We start from the raw sequence: 9,786 nt of genomic DNA, 5'->3' as shown, positions 1-9,786 counted from the left end.
TCGGCTCACCACAACCTCCGCCTCCCGGGTTCAAGCAATTCTCCTGCCTCAGCCCCCTGAGTAGCTGGGACTACAGGCATGCGCCACCACACCCAGCTAACTTTTTTTTGTATTTTTAGCAGAGACTGGGTTTCACTACATTAGCCAGGGTGGTCTCGATCTCCTGGCCTCGCGATCTGCCCGCCTCGGCCTCCCAAAGTGCTGGGATTACAGGTGTGAGCCACTGCACCTGGCATCGAAATGCTAGTTCCCAGGGTCTTCACCTGGCTGTATTCTTTTCATCCTTCACATCTTTCCCAATCTAATGTGGCACAATACATACACACATCAATTATTCTCTGATGCAACACATTGCTTTATGATTTTTCACAGCAGCGATTAGAATCTGTAAGTATCCTGTTGTTTGTCCATAGCTTATTGAATATAATCCTGTAAGATTATCCACTTCATACCATATCTGTCTTGTTTATGCCGATGCTACCAATATCTTCTACAACTCACATCATCAATCTTCTCTAAGTAATTGTTAAATGAATGAAAATATATCCATAAAATAAAATGCCCAAAAGTTACATGCTATGATTTAGAGCCATTATTTTATAATAAAAAATTTCACAAAATAGATGGTAACAGTCTGTTTTATGATTAAAAATATAAGTTGAAAAATAAATGCAAAGAAAACAGTAACATGGGCCATGTGTGGTGGCTTACACCTGTAATCCCAGCACTTTAGGAGGCCAAGGCGGGTGGATCACCTGAGGTCAGGAGTTCAAGACCAGCCTGGCCAACATGGCAAAACCCCACCTCTACTAAAAATACAAAAGTTAGCTGGGCGTGGTGGTGCACGCCTGTAATCCCAGCTACTCAGGAGGGTGAGGTGGGAGAATCGCTTGAACATGGGAGGCAGAGGTTGCCATGGCCTGAAATTGCACCACTGCACTCCAGCCTGAGTGACACAGCAAGACCCTGTCTTAAAAAAACGACATTGACAGTCATTCCTTATGAGGTGTGGGATTTCTTTCTTTGTTAAATTGCATTTTTTTTTTTCTCAGTCTAAGGGAAGCTTTGTCAAATATCTTGATGTCGATTTTGTTTTATTTTCTATTTTTAAAATACCTGTTCAAATTTTTATTATTTTCTTTCCTCTGTTATCTCTGGGTTTAGGTTTCTCATTATTTGCTAACTCTTTAAAGTGCAATATTATGTTTTTAAGATATTTCTTCTCTTTTAATGTAGGCACTTACATCTATTAATTGCTCTCTGAGCATAGCATTTGCTGAACCCCATAAGTTCAGCAAACTCATACTGTTTTTGTTTGTATTCATCTCAGTATTTTCTAACATCTCTTATGATTTCCTTTATGACAACCTTGGTTGTTTTAGAGTTCATTGTTTAATTTATAAATATTTTTAAATTATTCAGATTTTTCCTGTTACTGATTTCCAGCTTTATTCATTTGTGATTGGAAAAGATAGGTGTATCTTTTTAAGTATGTTGATATTTGTTTTATTGCCTAGCATATGATCTATTCTGAAAAATATTCCATGTGCACCCAAGAAGATATAATCTGTTATTTGTTGAAGTGTTCTATAGGTGTTTGTTTGGTAGTTAATTTATAGCATGGCTTATGTCCCCTATTTCTTGATTGATCTTTTGTCTGTATGTTATATTGGTTTCCAAAAGCAGAGTATTGAAGTCTTCAACTATTATTCCATAACTCTGTTTTCTTGTCTATTTGCTCAGTGTTTACTTATATTGTAAGGCTCTCTTTATTTGGTGTGTAATATTTTTAAATATTTTATTTTCTTGACAAGTATGTTTATTTGTTAATATATAATACCCTTTCTTGTCTCTTATTCCAGTCTTGGTTTGACGTTACTGTAGCCACCACTTCCCTTTTTGTTACTATTTATATGGAATACCCTTTCCTTCCTTTTACTTTCAAACTTTTGATCTTTGGACTGATATTTTTTCTTGGTTATTTTAAAATTTATTCTTCCAATAGCTGCATGCTGATTGGAGTGTTTCGTCCATTGCATTTAAAATAATAATTGACTTGGGAGGCCAAGGCAGGCGAATCATAAGGTCAAGAGATTGGGACCATCCTGGCCGACATAGTGAAACCCCGTCTCCACTAAAAATACAAAAATTAGTTGGGCGTGGTGGCACGTGCCTGTAGTGTCAGCTACTCGGCGGGAGGATCATGAGGTCAAGAGATTGAGACCATCCTGGTCAACATAGTGAAACCCTGTCTCCACTAAAAATACAAAAATTAGTTGGGCGTGGTGGCAAGCGCCTGTAGTCCCAGCTTCTCAGGAGGCTGAGGCAGGAGAATCACTTGAACCCAGGAGGCGGAGGCTGCAGTAAGCCGAGATCGCGCCATTGCTCTCCGGCTTGGTGACAGAACAAGACTCCATCTCAAAAAACAAACAAACAAACAAAGAAACAAAGAAAACAAGGGGAGTCTTTTTTTTTCTAAAATTTTGCTTTTTGCTTTCTGCATATCTAATACCTTTCTGCAACATCTGATTCACTTCTTATTTCATTTTATGTCTATTTTGAGATGTTTAGATATTTCTTAGTGATTACCATGGGGATTATAATTAAAATTCAAAATTTATGTCATTTAAATTGATATCAGCTTAGCTTCAATAGCACACAAAACCTCTGCCCATATTAAGCTCCACCTTTTTTATATAGGCTTACTCTTTTATACACTTCTGCTTTAAATTATATAGAAAACAAATACTGGCATTACCTAACAAAAATAAAAGAATACCTGCTTTTCCATTGGCCTATGTAGTTATACTTTCTTGAGTTTTTTGTTTTGTTTTCTCATATGGCTTCAAGTCTTTGGCATCCTAACATTTCAGGCTAAAGCGTTCCATTTAGCATTTCTTGTAGGACAGGTCTACTGGTGATGAACTCTCAACTTTTATTTTACTGGGAATGTTTTAATATCTTAACTGTGTTTGAAGAATTATTTTACACATATAGAATTATTGGTTGACATTGTCAATTTTAATACTTTAGAAATGTCATTCTATTTTCTCTGGTCACAGTTTCTAATGAGAATAGTAGAGGTCTTAATTTCATTGAGGATCACTGTTACATGACCAGTCACTTCTCATTTGTTGCTATAAAAAATCCTATTTTTCTGGATTTCAACAATTAGGTTAAAAGTGAATCTCTTCAGGCTTGTTCTTTAATTTAGAGTTTGTTGATGTTCTTGAATGAGTAGATATGTGCCTCTCCCCAACCCCCCCTTTTTTTTTTCTGAGACAGGGTCTCTCTCTGCCACCCAGGCTGGAGTGCAGTGGTGAATAATGGCTCACTACAGCAGCCTTTACCTCTTGGGCTCAAGCAATCCTCCCACCTCAGCCTCCTGAGTAGCTGGAACTTCAGACATATGCTACCATGCTTGGATTTTTAAAAAAAATTTTTTGTGGAGACAGGGTCTCCCTATGTTGCCCACACTGGTCTCGAACTCCTGGGCTCAAGTGATCCTCCTGCCTCAGCTTACCAAAATGCAGGGATTACAGGCATAAGGCACCACACCTGGCCTATAGATATGTGTCTTTAAACAAATTTTGGAAGCTTTTAGGTCTTAGATCTTCGGATATTCTTTCTAACCCCTTCTCTCTCCTCACTTTGTCATTTTTTCCTCATACTTATGTGTGTGTGTGTTTTTTTTTTTCTGAGATGGAGTCTTGCTCTATCGCCCAGGCTGGAGTGCAGTGGTGCGATCTTGGCTCACTGCAGGCTCCACCTCCCAGGTTCATGCCATTCTCCTGCCTCAGCCTCCCCAGTAGCTGGGACTACAAGCGCCTGCCACCACGCCCGGCTAATTTTTTGTATTTTTAGTACAGACGGGGTTTCACCATATTAGCCAGGATGGTGTCGATCTGACCTCATGATCCGCCCTCCTCAGCCTCCCAGAGTACTGGGATTACAGGCGTGAGCCACTGCACCCGGCCCCTCATACATATGTTAATACACTCAATACTCTTCCACAGGGGTCTTAGGCCCTATTTTTTTTTTTTTTTCATTTTTCTTGTTTTTGCTTCTCAGAGTGGATAATTTTAATCACCTACTCAGAATTTTGGTGATTAATTTAAATTCTGCTTTTTCAAGCCTTCTTTTTAAACCCTCTAGTGTTCTTCATTTCAGTTGCTGTATACTTCTGCTAAACAATTTACTTGGTTCCTTTTTACAGTGTTTATCTATTTATATTCTACTTTTATCCACACAGCATTCTATTGATTTCCTCTACAACTTTGTGTATGGTTTTCTTATCACTTTTAAAATATGTAAGGCAGTTAAAGTCTTCATCTAGTATATCACATGTCTGGGCTTCATTAGAGACAGTTTCTGTTAAATCTTCTGTGAATGAGGCATACTTCTAGTTTCTTCCCATGCTTTATATTTTTCTTTGAAAAATTGCCATTTGACTATTATAACATGGTATGTCTGCAAAGTATATTGTTCCCCTGACTCAGAAATCTTAGGTTTATTCTTTATGTTGACTATAGTAATGTTGCAATGAATATGGAAGTGCAAATATCTGTTGAACATACTGACTTTATTTACTTTCAATATATACCCAGAAGTTGGATTACTGGATCACGTGGTAGTTCTGTTTTCAAATTTTTTAGGAATCATCACATTGTATTTCATAGTGGCTGTACTAATTTACATTCTTGCCAACAAGGTACAAAGGTTCACTTTTCTGCATATCTCACCACACTTGTCTTTCAACTGTTTGATAATAACCTTCCTAACAAGCATGAGGTGGTATCACGTTGTGGTTTTTTTAATTTTTATTTTTTTGAGACAGAGTCTCACTCTATCACACAGGCTGGAGTGCAGTGACATGATCTTGCCTCACTGCAACCTCCATCTCCTGGGCTTAAGTGATCCCCTCACCTCAGCCTCCCAAGCAGCTGGGACCACAGGCACGAGCCACCACACCTGGCTAATTTTTGTATTTTTTGTACAGACAGGGTTTTGCCATGTTGCCCAGGCTGGTCTTGAACTCCTGAGCTCAAGCTATCTGCCTGCCTTGGCCTCCCAAAGTGTTGGAATTATAGGCATAAGCCACTGCGCCTGACCACAATGTGGTTTTAACTGACATTTCCCCAATGATTAGTAATGCCGGACATTTTTCATTAAACTGTTGGCCATTTATATGTCTTATTTTGAAAAATGTGTATTCAGGTTCTTTTCAATCTGGTTATTTCTTTTCCTGTAATTGAGTTATTTGTGTCTCTTATGTATTTTGGACATTAGCCCTATATTTTATCTTATTTTGTAGGTTGTCTCTTCACAAATGTTTCAATTGTTGTAAATAGACTTTTTCATCTGATGCAATCCAGTTTGTCTATTATTTCTTTTCATGCATGTGTTTTTAGAGTCATGTCCAAAAAATATTTGCCAAAACCAATGTCACGAACTTTTTTCATTATTTCCTTCTAGTAGCTTTACAGTTTGAATCTTTAATTCATTTTATTTTTTATATAGAGTGAGTAAGGGTTCAATTTCAGTCTTCCATATATGACTTTCCAGTTTTTCAACACCATTTTATTGACAGACTGTCCTTTCACTATTGTGTGTTCTTGGTATCTTCACTGAAGAACAGTTTACCATAAAGTGTGTCTTTGCAACTGAATTCTACCAAGCATTCAAGGAACTAATACCAGTCTTTCTCAAACTCTTTCAAAAATCTTAAACATTACCCTTCTGTGAAAGTGGGTTTAAAATATTACAAAAAGGAAAATTAGAGACAAATAACCCTGATTAACATGTGCAATAATACTTAACAAAATACTAGCAAATGAAAATCAATGACATATTAAAATAATAATTTAGCATAATCAAGTGGAATTTATCTTTGGGATCTTTATTGCTCTTATTCTGTAAATGACTAGGAGAGACCAGAGACCTAAACCACCTCCTTTTAATCACTGATCTTTGGTACAGATTAACTGCTTCCTTTATTGTCCTGTACCTCTATTGTCCTGTACCTAATTTAGACCAGATGATGGAAAAAATAGACTGTTACATCCACAGTGTGAAAAGCTTAATATACATTTCTTGAAAGAAAAGGTCCACCTCAACTAATCAGATCATTGTAACTATGCATTAACCCTTACATAGAAAGAATGAAATTCTGTTAAGCTTTCCTTCTTCTGTACACATGATCTACACTTTGGAACACTGACTTTCACTCTTTGGACTCTGTGCTTCCCAGGTGGCTGTCCTTAAACTTTGCCCTCAAATAAATGTTCTTTAAACTATACTCGGAGGCGGTTCCAAGGTGGCCAAATAGGAACAGCTCCAGTCTACAGCTCCCAGCGTGAGCGACACAGAAGACAGGTGATTTCTGCATTTCCAACTGAGGTACTGGGTTCATCTCACTGGGGCTTGTCAGACAGTGGGTGCCGCGCACCAAGCATGAGCTGAAGCAGGGCGAGGCATTGCCTCACCTGGGAAGTGCAAGGTGTCAGGGAATTCCCTTTCCTAGCCAAGCAAAGCTGTGACAGATGGCACCTGGAAAATCGGGTCACTCCCACCTTAATACTGCGCTTTTCCAATGGTCTTAGCAAACGGCACACCGGATTATATCCTGTACCTGGCTCAGAGGGTCCCACACCCACAGAGCCTCACTCATTGCTAGCACAGCAGTCTGAGATCCAACTGCAAGGCGGCAGCGAGGCTGTGGGAGGGGCAGCCACCATTGCTGAGGCTTGAGTAGGTAAACAAAGCGTCCTGGAAGCTCGAACTGGGTGGAGCCCACTGCAGCTCAAGGAGGCCTGCCTGCCTCTGTAGACTCCACCTCTGGGGGCAGGGCATAGCCGAACAAAAGGCAGCAGAAACCTCTGCAGACTTAAATGTCCCTGTCTGATAGCTTTGAAGAGAGTAGTGGTTCTCCCAGCATGGAGTTTGAGATCTGACAACGGACAGACTGCCTCCTCAAGTGGGTCCCTGGACCCCGAGTAGCCTTACTGGGAGGGACCCCCCAGTAGGGGCAGACTGACACATCACACGGCCAGGTACCCCTCTGAGATGAAACCTCCACAGGAACGATCAGGCAGCAACATTTGCTGTTCACCAATATTTGCTACAGCCTCCGCTGCTGATACCCAGGCAAACAGGGTCTGGAGTGGACCTCCAGCAAACTCCAACAGACTTGCAGCTGAGGGTCCTGACTGTTAGAAGGAAAACTAACAAACAGAAAGGGCATCCACACCAAAACCCCATCTGTATGTCACCATCATCAAAGACCAAAGGTGGATAAAACCACAAAGATGGGGAAAAAACAGAGCAGAAAAGCTGAAACTTCTAAAAATCAGAGCGCCTCTCCCCCTCCAAAGGAACGCAGCTCCTCAGCAGCAATGGAACAAAGCTGGATGGAGAATGCCTTTGACGAGTTGAGAGAAGAAGGCTTCAGACTATAAAAATTCTCTGAGCTAAAGGAGGAAGTTCGAACCCATTGCAAAGAAGCTAAAAACCTTGAAAAAAGATTAGACGAATGGCTAAATAGAATAACCAGTGTAGAGAAGTCCTTAAATGACCTGATGGAACTGAAAACCATGGCACGAGAACTACGTGATGCATGCACAAGCTTCAGTAGCTGATTCTATCAACTGGAAGAAAGGGTATCAGTGATTGAAGATCAAACGAATGAAATGAAGCAAGAAGAGAAGTTTAGAGAAAAAAGAGTAAAAAGAAATAAACAAAGCCTCCAAGAAATATGGGACTATGTGAAAAGACCAAATCTATGTCTGATTGGTGTATCTGAAAGTGACAGGGAGAATGGAACCAAGTTGGAAAACACTCTGCAGGATATTATCCAGGAGAACTTCCCCAACCTAGCAAGGCAGGCCAACATTCAAATTCAGGAAATACAGAGAATGCCACAAAGATACTCCTCGAGAGGAGCAACTGCAAGACACATAATTGTCATATTCACCAAAGTTGAAAGGAAGGAAAAAATGTTAAGGACAATCAGAGAGAAAGGTCAGGTTACCCACAAAGGGAAGCCCATCAGACTAACAGTGGATCTCTCGGCAGAAACTCTACAAGCCAGAAGAAAGTGGGGACCAATCTTCAACATTCTTAAAGAAAAGAATTTTCAACCCAGAAGTTCATATCCAGTCAAACTAAGCTTCATAAGTGAAGGAGAAATAAAATACTTTACAGACAAGCAAATGCTGAGAGATTCTGTCACCACCAGGCCTGCCCTATAAGAGCTCCTGAAGGAAGCACTAAGCATGGAAAGGAACAACCGGTACCAGCCACTGCAAAAACATGCCAAATTGTAAAGACCATTGATGCTAGGAAGAAACTGCATCAACTAACGAGCAAAATAACCAGCTAACATCATAATGACAGGATCAAATTCACACATAACAATATTAACCTTAAATGTAAATGGGCTAAATGCTCCAATTAAAAGACACAGACTGGCATATTGGATAAAGAGTCAAGACTCATCAGTGTGCTGTATTCAGGAGACCCATCTCATGTGCAGAGACACACATAGGCTCAAAATAAAGGTATGGAGGAAGATCTACCAAGCAAAGGAAAACAAAAAAAGGCAGGGGTTGCAATCCTAGACTCTGATAAAACAGACTTTAAACCAACAAAGATCAAAAGAGACAAAGAAGGCCATTATATAATGGTAAAGGGATCAATTCAACAAGAAGAGGTAACTATCCTATATATATATATGCACCCAATACAGGAGCACCCAGATTCATAAAGCAAGTCCTTAGAGACCTACAAGGAGACTTAGACTCCCACACAATAATAATGGGAGACTTTAACACCCCACTGTCAACATTAGACAGATCAACGAGACAGAAAGTTAACAAGGATATCCAGGAATTAAACTCAGCTCTGCACCAAGCAGACCTAATAGACACCTACAGAACTCTCCACCCCAAATCAACAGAATATACATTTTCTCTGCACCACATTGCACTTATTCCAAAATTGACCACATGGTTGGAAGTAAAGCACTCCTCAGCAAATGTAAAAGAAGAGAAATTATAACAAACTGTCTCTCAGACCACAGTGCAATCAAACTAGAACTCAGGATTAAGAAACTCACTCAAAACTGCTCAACTACATGGAAACTGAACAACCTGCTCCTGAATGACTACTGGGTACATAACAAAATGAAGGCAGAAATAAAGAGGTTTTTTGAAACCAATGAGAACAAAGACACAACATATCAGAATCTCTGGGACATATTTAAAGCATTGTGTAGGGGGAAATTTATAGCACTAAATGACCACAAGAGAAAGCAAGAAAGATCTAAAATTGACACCCTAACATCACAATTAAAAGAACTAGAGAAGCGAGAGCAAACACATTCAAACGCTAGCAGAAGGCAAGAAATAACTAAGATCAGAGCAGAACTGAAGGAGACAGACACACAAAAAACCCCATGGAACTGCCTACTCAAGCCTCAGCAATGGCAGATGCCCCTCCCCCCCTCCCCCCACCAGGCTCTAGTGTCCCAGGTTGATCTCAGACTGCTGCGCTAGCAGTGAGCAAGGCTCTGTGGGCATGGGACCAACCGAGCCAGGCACAGGAGGGAATCTCCTGGTCTGCTGGTTGCAAAGACTACGGGGAAAGCACAGTATTTGGGCAGGAGTGTACCACTCCTCCAGTACAGTCACTCACGGCTTCCCTTGGTTAGGAAAGGGAAATCTCCCGACCCCTTCCACTTCCCAGGTGAGGTGATGCCCCACCCTGCTTTGGCTTGCCCTCCATGGG

This window comes from Pongo abelii, chromosome 19, assembly GCF_028885655.2.
Source record: "Pongo abelii isolate AG06213 chromosome 19, NHGRI_mPonAbe1-v2.0_pri, whole genome shotgun sequence".
Taxonomy (NCBI): domain Eukaryota; kingdom Metazoa; phylum Chordata; class Mammalia; order Primates; family Hominidae; genus Pongo; species Pongo abelii.
This window is presented reverse-complemented; position numbering follows the sequence as displayed.